We start from the raw sequence: 15,121 nt of genomic DNA on the forward strand, positions 1-15,121 counted from the left end.
TATATGATGAGGAATGATGCAGAACGAAAAACCCGACACGGCGTTCAACCCTTGACATTCACTGTAATCATTTCACACCTCTGTGTATATTATTCGTTCAAGTGTGTCGAGCTGCTGCTAATAACACCCGAATTAGCGACATCTCGATAAACCCACAACGGGAAAAAGCAGCCGCGTCATATAACTCCATAGCCAACAGGGGAAAAAATACTTTGAGTATCTCAGTTGTAAATGTGAGTACGAAACTACTGGAGGGCAGCGGCACGTTTGAACGGCTGCACTATATACGCCTTTCCTTAGGGCCTTGGTACGTATCCGCGGTGTACGTATCATGGAGTTTGTAGGAACTCCGATGCTAACGGCCTTGCAGAGTTTATGCCCGTTTTCTATGATCGAGCAGCCTACAGGTGTAACTGAAGTATTTACCGCTTCCATTCTAAATGCATAATTTTAGTTAAGATTCACATATCAAGGCCATCATTTGGATAAAACATTGCACGTAACTAATAGTGATAATTCTTCCAGAAGACTTCCGCATAGAGATATCGTACATTAATCGAATTTTAATAGGATTATTTGGCTGAACAATATGGGAAAGGGTTTACGTATATATTGCAGTAAAGGCGAGATCATTTGAGAAATTCACAGATAATTTCACAAATTTACCGAGATCATTGGAGAAATTTACGCTTAACCTGAAGAATTTACAGAGATAATTTGAGTAATTTAAAGATACTTTGAGAAATTTACAGAGAAATTTCAAGATAGTTTGAGAAATTTACAATTTGAGAAATTTAGAGATAAACTGAGAACTTTACAGAGATCACCTAAAAATTTTAAATTTAAAGACAGTTTGAGAAATTTCCATAGATCATTTAATAACTTTACTGATATCATTGACAAATTTACAGAGATGATTTGAAAAACTTGCAAAGATAACTTGATAAATTTAAAGAGATAGTGAGAAATTTACCGCCTTTTGTTTATGCTTTTAAATTTATCCCCAATGGGATGGTACTAAACATGACGCCCGCGGAGCTTTTCAGACTAATAATAATAATAATAATAATAATAATAATAATAATAATAATAATAATAATAATAATCAACATACGGAACGGGGAATTAGAATTACTGTAAGATATGAAACATACACAAAATATATCCTTATAGTCTTTTAACTTTTACGAGGGGGAAAGAGATACTTCAAATCCTTTGCAAAAGAGATATTTCAGATTAAAGTAGTCCTTATCTATTAAAGGTAAAACATAATAAAGCCTTTCCTACTTCGTATACCTTAACACCGCATCTTTAACATAAAGCCTCTCCTTAAGTTAATTCGGATATTTAACATTTACTAAAATATAAAATATTGAATTTCCTTGTAGAAGACCAATAGGACCAGTAGATAAATGCCTTTTTCTTAATCAGGTCTGGAGTTGGAGTGGCTGGACAGCAAAGACCTAAAGAACTGATAATATAGTCAGAGAGGTTGGACAGCAAAACTGAAGAAGAGGGAATGGAGGTCAAGTAAAAGCCTAAAAAGTGGGTGCAGCTATGGGACGATAGGACACTGTAAAACACTCTTCACCAATGCCTACAGTGCACCGCTTGAGGTCCACTGATGGCACTACAACCTCTATGAGGCCAAGCCAGATCTGACGAAAGCAATAGAGCAGAGAAGTAATCAAGACTTCTAGAATAACCTGTAAATCCACCTCAACCAAGATGGATGAAAAGAAGCAGCTGGGAAAACGCTGGCAAGAAGAAAATTCCAAAATCTGGTATGTGGGGAAAGAAAATTCATCACACCAAGCTGTTTGTAGCTATAGTAATATGTCTTATAACGTTACATTACTTTATCACAGTGTTTGCTCGTTTTGTTTGTTTGGTGTTTTTGCGTTGCATGGAACCAGTATGGTTATTCAGCAACGGGACCAATGGCTTTACGTGACTTCCGAACCACGTCGAGAGTGAACTTCTATCACCAGAAATACACATCTCTGACATCTTAATGGAATGCCCGAGTATCGAACTCACGGCCACCGAGGTGGCAGGCCAGGACCATACCGATCACGCCACCGAGACGCTTGTATCACAGTGAGTAGTCTGCACTATAAATATACAACAATTCAAAGTCCTCCATGCATGAATGACAAGGACCTCTCAATAACAAAACGCAATGGATTTTTGAGTCTCAATATAAAAAAAACATTCTTTTTTTTGTAATAGGCCACAACTCCTTTGAACGCTGATGAGTCGACTGAATTTTTTCTATGAACAAAGGGATGGAAAAATGGAGAGGTCTCTATCAGAAGTTACTGGGAAGGATGTTCTGTATTCCTGATGACATGGCATCTTCATATCTACTGAGAATTAGGTTCTTGATATCAATTGCATTTCAATTGGAATTAATTCTTCTTCTTGTACTCATTAATGTGCATTTAAATACTTCAATTAATTGCCCATTGAACTTTTGGTAAAGTTACATTCTACTAAAAAAAGTTTATATAGCTTTTTTAATTCCTTCATTTATTTATCACTTATGTCATTATCATTTCATTACACGGCTCTGATTCACAGGTTCCTTGCTTGGTTCTATTAAGCCCTACCGACCCATCAGTCGACCCAGCTGTAAATGGGTACATGCATCTGCTATGGTCACGATGAGGCTATGGAGCTAGCAACCTTATCCTTACAGATTTACTGAAAACCTGAGGACTCCCCCTTTAAGGTACCACCCCTTCTACAAAAGGGTGGGAAAAACAAATATATATATATATATATATATATATATATATATTATATATATATATATATATATATAAAACATAAATTATGTATATACATATGTGTAGTATAACTAATCCTTCTAATCTGTAATTAAAACATTTTCGTGCAACATTCTTAACAGAATAGGCTGGTAAGACATTTTTCTTTTTAATGAAAAAAAATTTCAGCACCAATACTAACGGCAAATATTTTGGTAAAGGACCCTCTGACGGTGCTATTATGTTCAATGAAATCACCGGTTTAACCACATTTATTTTTTGTTGTTGTAATAGTCTTTTTGTCTGAAGGCTTTCTTTCTAACTCAGGACAATAATATGAGTTAAATTCTTTCCAAAATTTGCTGGTGGTAAATATACTTATATCTACTTGTATTTATTCAATTATTCAACTCTTTACTTATTTATTTCTTTATCTATTTATTAATTAATTTATTTATTTATTAATATAAACGCATGAACTTTGGAAACATTAAATGATTGGTTCCTAGTGGGATAAAGATTATTGCACAAATAAATATAACTGATCGAAGACGAATCGGTGATTTCATTCAGCAACATACGAAGAATGTTAGTAAACGCACTTTAAAATGAGAAAAAAAAATATCTCAAAAACTACAAATCATGCGAACACTTACAGCTACAGTCACAACGATACTCCAAATTCACAAACGCCGTCCGTATGCCTCGGCAAGCAGACGCACTACTAGACCTATTATGATCCTGGCTAGAGCGCTTGGAGCCGCTCCGAAGCTGTTCCAGTCGCTCAGAACGCTGGCCACCGACTGACTGACGAGAAATCCGCCGAGGCAGTGACAATGGCACTCCTTGGCGCTCTCTGGCCGACGTACCTGATGCAACTGGTGGTTGTCTGGTAGCGTGACAAAGCAATAATTGATAGCCAGTTTATTTATTAGAGTATATCCGAGTTTCTCGGAGGCATTACTACGAGAGATGTTTGTCGGCAAAGTCGATGACTCCGAGCCATCTTGCGCTGCTGGTTGCTAGGACTATGAGATGGTGTTCAAAATTGCAAGTTAACGGAAGGGAAGGCTGTCTTACTGTTCATTTACGAAAATAGGCCTATATCCGGGTTTCTTGGAGGCACAAAACCCAGGGATGTTTGTTGGCCAAGTCGATAACTCCGAGCCAACTTGTGCTAGTTCCTAGGCCCTAGGCCTATAAGCTGGGCGTTTCGAATTGTCTTATTGTTCATTTGCGAAAATAAGCCTATATCCGCGTTTCTTGGAGGCGCTACTCGAGGTACCAATTAAGCCTCTTTGTGGGAAGTGGATGAATTTAGAGAAAATCCAACTTGTGCTGGTTGCTAGGCCTATAAACCGGGTCTTCCGAATTACGAGGCAACGTCAAGATGTTATTTATGATTAAGCTGGCGTAGTACCAGCCCGGGTTCTTGCCCACAGAGCAGCCGATAACGACGTTATGAAACGCTGTCAATGAAAGGTATTTGGGTTGTTCGCACGTTTGGCAACAAAACAATATGATTTAGGTAACGCTTTTGTACCTAAGGAAACGTCGTTTTAAGTAACATTGTTGTGTCCACCTTGTCTGTCAAAGTCTTATGAAACCACACACATGGGTTAAAAGGAGCACGTGACTGATTCGTGTTTGTTATACGTTTCAGAAAAACATTTGTACTACAAAGTTAAAATCTTTGATTGATTCATGTTTTTAATACCATTTTCAGAAAATAATTTGGTTCTAGAGAGTTAAAATAAAAAAACATTTGTATTACAAAGTTAAAATCTTAGCTTGATTCATGTTTTTTTTTACCCTTTTCAGAAAATAATTTGTCTCTAAAGAGTTAAAATCAAGAAGAGTTGTACTACAAAGTTAAAATCTTTGATTAATTCATGTGTTTCTACCCTTTTCAGAATATAATTTGTTACTAGAGAGTTAAAATCATCGTGAAAAAAAAAAAAAAAAAATACTGACAAAACAGTCATCCAACCCACACATACCCAAAAACAATTCCGGGCATTCAAGTCAGAAAAATCACGCATCAAAACTAGTACAAACTGGAAAAACAGACCAACTTCCCCACCAACCATATCCTTTCCGTGAACTCATCCCAACACACTTGAAGAGAAACTTTCTACCTTGATTACGATACTTGATCAGAAAATGCCGGAGAGTCTAGACTAGAGGGCAAAAAATGACATTCTGAAAAGTCTAGGGTTAACATGTTAAAAAATTCTTAATTCTCGTAGCTCTGATTCCTATACTTCACTGAAAGATTTCTCACCTTGTTGGTATATGTCCTAATTCCTATATACTGATTAGAAAGATTTCTCGTTTTATTGTTTTGTTTGTATGGTATTTTTACGTTGAATGGAACCAGTGGTTATTCAGCAACGGGACCAACGGCTTGACGTGACTTCCGAACCACGTCGAGAGTGAACTTCTATCACCAGAAATACACATCTCTGACCCCTCAGTGGAATGCCCGAGAATCGAACTCGCGGCCACCGAGGTGGCAGGCTAAGACCAAATCGATCACGCCACTGAGGCGCTTCTCGTTTTATTGGTATTCTATCTTGATTGAGTCCGAAAATTTTGGCTATAAGCCCAGTGTCACTGGGCTACTTAAGGCGAAAAGATGGAGTTGGAGTTTTTTGGACAGCAAGATGGAAGATAGGAATTGGAAAAGTTGGTAAAGGAAAAGGCTAAATCCTGTGTGCAACTCTGGGCCCAAAGGATGCTACAAATAACCTTAGTAATGCCTACAGTGCACCTCATGCGGTGTACTGACGGCACTACCCTCTAGGGAACAGAATTGCCCTCTACGGAAAGTTAATTTGGGAACATACTCCATTACCTAGTCACTAATACTAAGAAAATATCCAGTCTAAGCAGTGAAACAAAACTTCATAAAACTATGACAAACTACTGCGCCGAGGAGATTGAAGAGAATAGTACCCACTAAAGAAATGACAGGACACGATTTGGTCTAGATACCCACGTGTGACCTTTCAAGAAGAAAGCCGACATACCTGCATTCATCATCTCGAAGTTCTGGACAAATAATGCCAGCGTCCATTACAGTTTCTATTAGCTGTTGTTAAGAGTCAATACAATGAGATAGAAAAAAAAACAAGTAACGTCAATTATGTGTTAGCACGCTTCGCTCTCGTCCTCAAAAACCTATTTGCTCTTAAAGGCCCCAACAGGAGGTCAATTTTGAGAAAGACTCACTAACTGCCAAGTGTCCCGTCACACAGTATCAAAAATGGGCTCTTTTTTTTTAACAGATAAATCATCATTTTCGCCTCCAACCTCGTGCCACGCCAAAGGGCCTCTGTGAAATTCAATCATTCCTATCTTTCTTGTGCCTTCACTTCCACAAATCTCCACTCACCTAAACTCCTTTCTTTCTTTGAATCTTCAGCTGGAAGCCCACATGGAGAGTCAACAGACTATAAACCCCAAGGGCCTCTATGAAGTTCATTGTCTTTCTTGTTGTTTCACTTCCACAAATCTCCACTCACCTACATTCCTTTCTTTCTTTAACTCTTCAGCTGAAAGCCCTTACAAACAGAGACAACAGACTGTAAACCAAAAGGGAAATCACCCCGCAGAGATAGATAAATTACAGGAAAAGGTAATCAATAAATAAATATGAAGGAACAGACTATAAAACCGATCCACCTGAAATTCAGGAAACGTCAGCAGCAGAGAACAGGAATGAATTTGATCCTAGCTTAAATATTTGGAGATCAGAACATTTCAAAATTGCACTAGGAAAACTATTCCACATTGTAATTGGGGCTACGATAAACTATCTCGTAGTTCTCGTCCAAGTAGGTCCCTTATGTTATCATTTCTCACTATATCCTGCCATCTGAGTCCTGACACTTTTCTCAAAACTTGATTCTCAAATCTACAATACCACTTTTCTCATCAATAAGTCCATGAGATGGGCAAACTGAGTAGGTGACAGCATTTTCTTGCGGAACCCCAATATCTACCACAAATTCACCCAGTATGACTCCATCAGCATTCTACTTGCATCTGTAATGTTCGAGGATAATTTAAATTAAGCTCTACAAATTAAAAAGTCACTAACATATTGACTTAAGGGTCTTTTATAATACTGGTCATTGGATGTTGTCAAATACCTTTGTTTATCAACAAAAGCCACCGAAATGGGATTTATCAATTCCATGCAAGATGTTTACAACTCCTACCTTTCTAAAGTCAGACCTTTATGTAGCATACTCAATAAACAAATGATTGAATAATAAATAAATATATAGAATAAATAAGTCAACAAATAAGTCAATGAAAATTCCACTCCACTAAGAAGCTGCTGAAAAAAAAATAAACATAAACATTCAGTTAGAACTAGCCAAAGAATGATGCACTTTTTGTGGACCTATAAATGAAACATCTCAGAATTAATAGATCCCGTAGAAGCATAAATATTGTTGCTAGAAACCTCTTGGAATTATTGTATAGCCTTCATCCAGAGAGAGAGAGAGAGAGAGAGAGAGAGAGAGAGAGAGAGAGAGAGAGAGAGAGAGAGAGATTTGTGGACATTAAAACTTCTAGGTTATTGACGAGAGAGAGAGAGAGAGAGAGAGAGAGAGAGAGAGAGAGAGAGAGAGAGAGAGAGATGTGGAGGAGGAGAAGGTTATAATGTTCCGTATACTGTATCAAGTCTTAAAATGGCATGGACATGGCTTGTGTACCAATGTGATCGCTCTTTGAACGCCACCATAACAAGGGCACCAGCCACACTTCTACTTCAGAGGAGACGACGAGGAATATAAATGGAATGGAACATAATAATTTAAGCCAAGGGCCAAGCGGTGTGACCTTAGAGGTCACTCAGCGCTTAAGGGGGAAACTGAAAGTAGTAAAAGGTTTGAAACGTGTAACAGGATGAAAACCTCGCAGAAACAATTGTTCGGAGAGGGGGGAAAGTCAGATGGAAGAGGGAGAATAAGAAAAGAATAAAAGGGGTTGCAGACAGGGGCCAAAGGGACACTGCAAATGACCCTAAGTAATGCCTACAGCGCGCAGTGAGAGGTGCACTGACGGCACCACCCCTCTACTGGGAAGAGGAGACCAGGCGACAGAATCTCTACTTGAAAGTCTGATGAGTTGGATTAAAATGTTTCTTTACCGAATGAAGCGCAGACAGAAATATTAAGTAGGACTGAATGCTCTCCCTTTCCAAGAAAGGATATGATACTGTGGTTCAACAATTCTTTGCTGTTTGTTGTTTGTTTGTTTGTTTGTATGGTGTTTTTACGTTCCAAGGAAACCGGTGGTTATTCAGCATCGGGACCAACGGCTTTACGTGACTTCCGAACCACGTCGAGAGTGAACTTCTATCACCAGAAATACACATCCTTAACCGCTCAGTGAAATGCCCGAGAATCGAACTCGCGGCCACCGAGGTGGCAGGTCAAGAGCATACCGATCACGCCCCTGAGGCGCTGTGTGTGTGTGTGAGTGTCTGAATGGGCTGGGAATTTTAAAAGTTTCACTAAGCTTTTAGTTTAGCTACATTATATGGATAACAACAGTTGAAGGGAACCTGCTTTAAACCAATTAAAAAACAATAAACATATAACCAATAGCACGAATAGATTGAGAAGACAACAATATAAAACAAATAAAAAAAAATATATAAGCAAACAAAAACTAAATACACAAAACTAAACATCTTCCAACCTCACACCATCACAAATGCATCAACACGAATTCCTCACCAAAATACAACAATAAAAACAAGACTGACAACATCTTGAGAGCAATTCCAAACCGGCCCTGATGCTTAACGTAGATACGGGTCAAAATGCATCTCAAGGAAGTTGTTTAATACTAATCCACTTCCCATTCACTTGCCGGAATCTTTGTACACTTCCTCTTGGACAGGCGCATCTTTCAGACACCTTAGATTTAAATAATTTCTTGGGAGAGGTTACGAAATGCATCATAAAAATATATTGGATAATCAGTGTAAAATTACTGCACTTGTAAAAAAAATAAACAGACGAAAGCCTCAAGAATTTCATCAAGTTCACATATATATTCGTGTGTGAAGATTTTACTGTTAATTCTGTCAGGATATGAAACTGCATTCATTTTAAAGTAAGGTTTTTCTTTTCGTGTATTTAAAAGCGATATTCTATACGATTGAGTATCTCAGCTCGTCATAACTTTAGGAGGTGGATAAAGCTAAATTCTTTGTAACAATGATAATAATATGAATTCTGAATGGGCAAATAACCTAAATAACCTACCATCACTTTCACATTTGACTGTCAATTGAAACGTGACCTTGACAAGATATAACCTAAACACTTCAGAAAACTGTACGAAATTCCTGTCAAAACTTATAGATTTGCCTTTCCAATTTTATGTACAGCTATGAAATACAATACGAAACGCAATGACAGTAAAGAAACTGTTAAGAAATGATTAAACATATAAGACTATCAATTCAAACGTTGCCTTATAAGGATATAACCTAAACACATTCTGACAGCTGTATGGAATTCCTGTCAACACTTATAGCTTTGCGATACGAAACGCAATGACAGTAAAGAAACTATCAACAAAATTATCAAACATATAAAAAATAAAACGTTTATTCCCTTACTAACACTAATCGTACGAAAGGGGGGAAAAGCAACGGAAATCCTAGACAAAAGGAGAAAAGATCAAGCACTTGTTTACCCTGATCTAACCAGCAATCAAGATCCGGTCTTAAGCTTCCTGGAAACAAAATATATATGATGTGCTACGTCGTCGTCGTCGACGTCATGTTCATCACAGCAATTAAACCGGATTTACCGTTAAGATGCCACTTTCTATACATTTGATTTGCAGTCAATATTGAAGGGATTTCTTTCATACTACGGAAATTCTCTCTCTCTCTCTCTCTCTCTCTCTCTCTCTCTCTCTCTCTCTCTCTCTCTCTCTCTCTCTCTCTCTCTCTCATCATACATACATACACACACACACACACACACACACACCACACACATATATATATATATATATATATATATATATATATATATATATATATATATATATTATGTATATATATATATATATAATGTATGTATATGCATATATAGATGTATAGATATATATGTATAAATTATATATAAATATATTTGTATATTACATATACAGACATGTATATATATGTATATATGCATATTCATGTGTATATATGTATACGTGTATATATTTACACCTGCTGGAGCAACCCACCCAGTTCTAAACGGGAAAATACCTCTTCTGATATACATCAATGATCATATATGCATACATGTATACACACATTAATTTATATACACATATACATACGTATAAACACACATGTACGCATCTAAACATTCACGTCCGCATAACTGAGCGGTAGTAAATATGCAACGCTTCAGGAAGAAGGTCTTGTAAGCCTAACCTTTCACGTCATGTCAACCTCTGCTCTTCAAGTCGAGAGTCCTGCCAAACTTTCACTGCGCGGAAGATGCTGGGACAAAACGAGGAAGTGGCGACACAGAAAATATAAAATAATAAATAGAAAGAGGGAAGTGAGGAACATCGTATATAACTCAGGGAAACGCACAGGTAAGTAGTAGATATGCGGAGACGTCTATTTATTTATTTGTTCTTTTTTATTTTATTTTTTTATTTTTTTATTTTGCAGACGACCTTGCTTGGACCAAACTTGAGAAGGGTTCGGTGCGTCCTGTAAATTAGCAAGCCTCAATAAATTTTAGACTGAACGGTAAATAAATTAGTTGCGCGACCAAATTAAGAAAGTAGCGACGTCCCTTCATGCAAATAAGTCTGAATACATTTTAGACTAAGAGCTAAATAAGTTAGCAGCGCGAAGATATTATGAAAGTCGAGATTTCCCTTCATACAAATAAGTAAGTCTTCATACACGTGGCGCTAAAAGACAGGCAAATAAGTTAGCTGGGAAACTTTATTATGAGAGTTAAATTCCTATAATAAAAATGTCTAAAAATATAAGTGTCTCAATACATTTTAGGCTGAAAGAAAGGTATAGGTAAAAGCACATATATATACCTCATCTACCATAACTTTTCTTGTAACTTGTAACGCGTCTTGTAACTTATAGCTATGCAACCGTGTTGCGAAAGTGGCTATGCCCTTAATACAAATAAGTCTCGATACATTTTGGACTAAAGTAAAGGTATATAAATAAAAGAATATATATATATATATATATATATATATATTATATATATATATAATTACCTACCATACATTTTATACGCGTCTTGTGGCGATCCCCTTAATGCAAATAAGTAATTATCATTCAATTTTAGAACAAGCGAAAGTTTAAGTACAAAACAGAATAAAATATAGAATTTAGGCCAATGGCTGGGACCTATGAGGTCATTCAGCGCTGAAAGGGGAAGAAACTGACTGAGAGGTTTGAAAGGTGGAGCAGGAGGAGAACCTCGCAGTCAGGAGAGGCTGGAACGACATATGGAAGAGAATACGAACGGAGGCACAGTAAAAGGAACGAACGGGGTTGCAGCTAGGGGCCGAGGGTGACGCTGCGAAGACCCTTAAGTAACGCCTACGGTGCGCCACGCGAGTCAAAAAGGAAGGTAAATAAACACACGTTACGACCGTGCTTTCCTCTTCCTACCTGGAGCCAAGAATATTTTCAAGGTTTTCCCTGTAGGTAATATCACTGCCACCTCAAGCAGATATTTCCTGGACTCCGACAAACAATAGCGCCTTTTCTTATGTCAGAGGAGGAAGTTAACGTCCCGTGAGATCTTGGTTGCAAGGTGTTCCAAGTCCTTGATAAATGCAACATTCGTTAATTTATTCACGCACACTTCATAAGGACGACGTCGAGATGGTATACTGTAGTTGTGACCACAGCCTCCGTCTACCATCCCCCTCTCCCTCCTTCTCCGAATTATTATTATCAAAATGATTATCATTACCATTATTATTGGAAAAATACAAAGTGCTGTAAATATAAATAGATATTAGAAACATATATAGTATTTCTTTAATACAATTATATTTACGCCCTTGGATTTCTTCAACATTTTAGTGACCCATGCTTTTATTATTATTATTATTATTATTATTATTATTATTATTTGAAGGGAAAAACTCTCTATCGCGAGAGTATATATAATGTTCTAAAGGGTCCACAATAATACAGTGTTAAGATTATGAGTCCGTGTATAATCTTTAAGACTTTACAAAAAGCTTACGAACCCTTTCCAGGGAAGGGTTCGAAAGCTTTTTGTAAAGTCTTAAAAATTATGCACGGACTCTTAACACGTTGTATTATTGTGGACCCTTTAGAACATTATATATACTCTCGTGATAGAGAGTTTTTCCCTTCAAATAATAATAATAATAATAATAGAAATCTTAACACTTTGTATTATTGTGGACCCTTTAGAACGTTGTTGTTGTTATTATTATTATTATTATTATTATTGTTGTTGTTGTTGCAATAAAAATTTACATTATATCAATTGTATTAATATGATAAAGATAAAACCATTTTTATATAATTGTAGAGTTTTATTACATATTTTACTTCGATATTGTGAATTCCTTATTATTATTATAATTATTATTATTATTATTATTATTATTATTATTATTATTATTATTTTACTATAGGTCTATCGCAGTCATCCTGTTCGACGGGATGGTTTTTATAGTGTGGGGTTGCATCCTGCCTCCTTAGAAGTCCACCACTTTACTTACTATGCGCGCTGTTTCTGGTAGCACGCTCTTCTGCACGAGTCCTGGAGCTACTTCGGCATCTAGTTTTTCCAGGTTCCTTTTTCAGGATTATTATTATTATTATTATTATTATTATGATGATGATGATTATTATTATTAGTACATGCCCTAAAAATAACTTTTTCAAATATATAAAAAAAAATTCTTCTCTGCGGCAAAAATAATTTCAAACATACGCATATTCATTCCTTTGTATTTAACTATTTACCTTCGTTTCCCATCAGAAGCCTGCTAGCTCACTAACAGCTTTCTCATCAAAGTAACCGTCAAGGTAACATCCTTTCGAACTGCTCCTTACTAACCTTACCAACACACATTATTTCCTGAACGCCAACGAAAAGGAGATACGTAAACATATGACATTTACCCCATCCTCAACTTGATACATAAGTCAAGCGTCCGCCCGGATTGAATTCCAACGCAGAATGCAAATTGGAAGGAACAACCCTCAATATCCCCTTAGTCGGCGAACATTGCATTCTTCTTCTTCGTCTTCTTCTTCTTCTTCTTCTCTGTGACCAAAACACGGCAAACCTTGGCCAAGACAGGAAGCAGAAAGGCTGTTTATCTCGTATCTCCACATAGCATCGTCAAATTCTAACATACAACAACTGAGGTTTATCATTATCTGTGATACATTATATGTCATACATCATTACATAAAAATAAATGAGTCATACACTTCGCAAGTCAGGGAGAACTGAGATGTATGTATGTATGATTCTCATAAAACGTTGCCTTCTTGTTGGCTGAAACCCCTGAATAATTTTCGTCAAGTTCAATCGCTCGTGAAAGAACGTCTCAAGTTTAATTTCTGGCTTGATTCGCGATTTCTCAAAAAGATCTATTCTTGGCCCGTATATTAACATTCTTTTAAAAAAGTAAGTTCAGTACCACAGCCAGACACGCCAAGTCTGTCATGTAGATGCGGGTAGTTTTGGCTCTCTCTCTCTCTCTCTCTCTCTCTCTCTCTCTCTCTCTCTCTCTCTCTCTCTCTCTCTCGGCGTCAATGACCTTCGATGTCAGGATGCCAGAAAACTTCCAATCATTCATTCTCTCTCTCTCTCTCTCTCTCTCTCTCTCTCTCTCTCTCTCTCTCTCTCTCTCAATATCGAATGAGTACGAAAGTCATCATTTATCTGACTCCAATACTCAACAAATAAGTAAACACTGAGAAAGAAAAGGTCCGCTATAGCGAACTTCCTTGTTGGTTATAAGTCCAAAAACGAACTGGTGTTAAAGAATTAAGAATCATTAGGAATCAGAAACGAATCAAAGTTGTAATTGCTTGAATCTAAAACATGCAATATATATATATATATATATATATATATATATATATATATATATGTTATATATATTATATATATATATATATAATATATATAGTATATATATATATATATATATATATATATATATATATATATATATATATATATATAAAATGTACACCATATATATTAAATATATACCTAGAAATGTATAATAAACTTGAAGAAACAGACAGACACACACAGACAGATATTCATATTCAAAGCAATTATATATATATATATATATATATATATATATATATATATATATATATATATATATATATATCTTGAAGTCTTCCCTTTGCACGTCAGGCTGTGGTACTGAAAATGTGATTACGCTATTCATGAATATATATCTTTCGGGAACTCAGCAATAATACCAGAAATTAGTCTTGGCGTCCCTTCAGGAGTTGCGTTCAGCTGTCAGATCGGAATCTGTGCTAATCAGGAAATCTCAATTGAACTTAACCAAATACGCTTGAGAGTTTCGACCATCACGGAAACGCGTTGCGGGAATTAGATGCTGAGTCAGGAGTGAGACGATCAGGAATTAATTTTTTTTATATAAGTTCAGTGGAAGGGTTGACTGCCCTTGAAAATGTGGGGACACAAACCTATCTTTATAAGAGGTTATTAAATGTCCAAGTTTACTGGATCTTTGCTTTCTGTTACTTTTCATGTGATAAGTCAATATTCTGAATGGAGTGATGTTATTCTTTTCATTCAAATAGTTTTAAGGCTTTTCTCTATCTCACTCTCTCTCTCTCTCTCTCTCTCTCTCCCTGTACATAGGCACACATATATAAATAAATAAATAAACATAAGTGAGAGAGAGAGAGAGAGAGAGAGAGAGAGAGAGAGAGAGAGAGAGAGAGAGAGAGCGCATTACAAATAAAACGTGAGTACAGAAAAGCGCTATAATATTTCGTGTCATTTCTCCACCCCTTCTCAAAACCACCGGAAATATGACGTTCCTTTATTCCCCTCCCTTCTATCTTTATCTACATTTATTTCGTTAATAGTTCCTTGCTGGACAAGTGGTTTTCGCGCTCGGCCGCCAATTCGGTGGTCCGAAGTTCGATTCCCGGCTCGGCCAACGCGGAATCAGAGAAATTTACTTCTGGTGATAGAAATTTATTTCTCGATATAATGTGGTTCGGATTCCACAATAAGCTGTAGGTCCCGTTGCTAGGTGACCAATTGGTT

At 36.6% G+C, this 15,121-nt stretch overlaps 1 protein-coding gene across 3 annotated transcripts in view; it reads right to left on the minus strand.

Moving 5' to 3' along the window:
* Nucleotides 1-15,121, minus strand: part of LOC135213077 (uncharacterized) — a 62,182-nt gene that overhangs the window by 40,410 nt on the left and 6,651 nt on the right. Inside the window, exon 1 of one of the 3 annotated variants that reach the window (XM_064246933.1) lies at nt 3,428-3,640. The exons of the other annotated variants lie outside the window; for them this stretch is intronic. The gene's annotated coding sequence lies outside the window, so the exon portion shown is untranslated. Of the gene's footprint in view, nt 1-3,427; nt 3,641-15,121 lie in introns of those variants that run through there. 3 annotated transcript variants of the gene reach the window in all.

This window comes from Macrobrachium nipponense, chromosome 42, assembly GCF_015104395.2.
Source record: "Macrobrachium nipponense isolate FS-2020 chromosome 42, ASM1510439v2, whole genome shotgun sequence".
NCBI lineage: Eukaryota > Metazoa > Arthropoda > Malacostraca > Decapoda > Palaemonidae > Macrobrachium > Macrobrachium nipponense.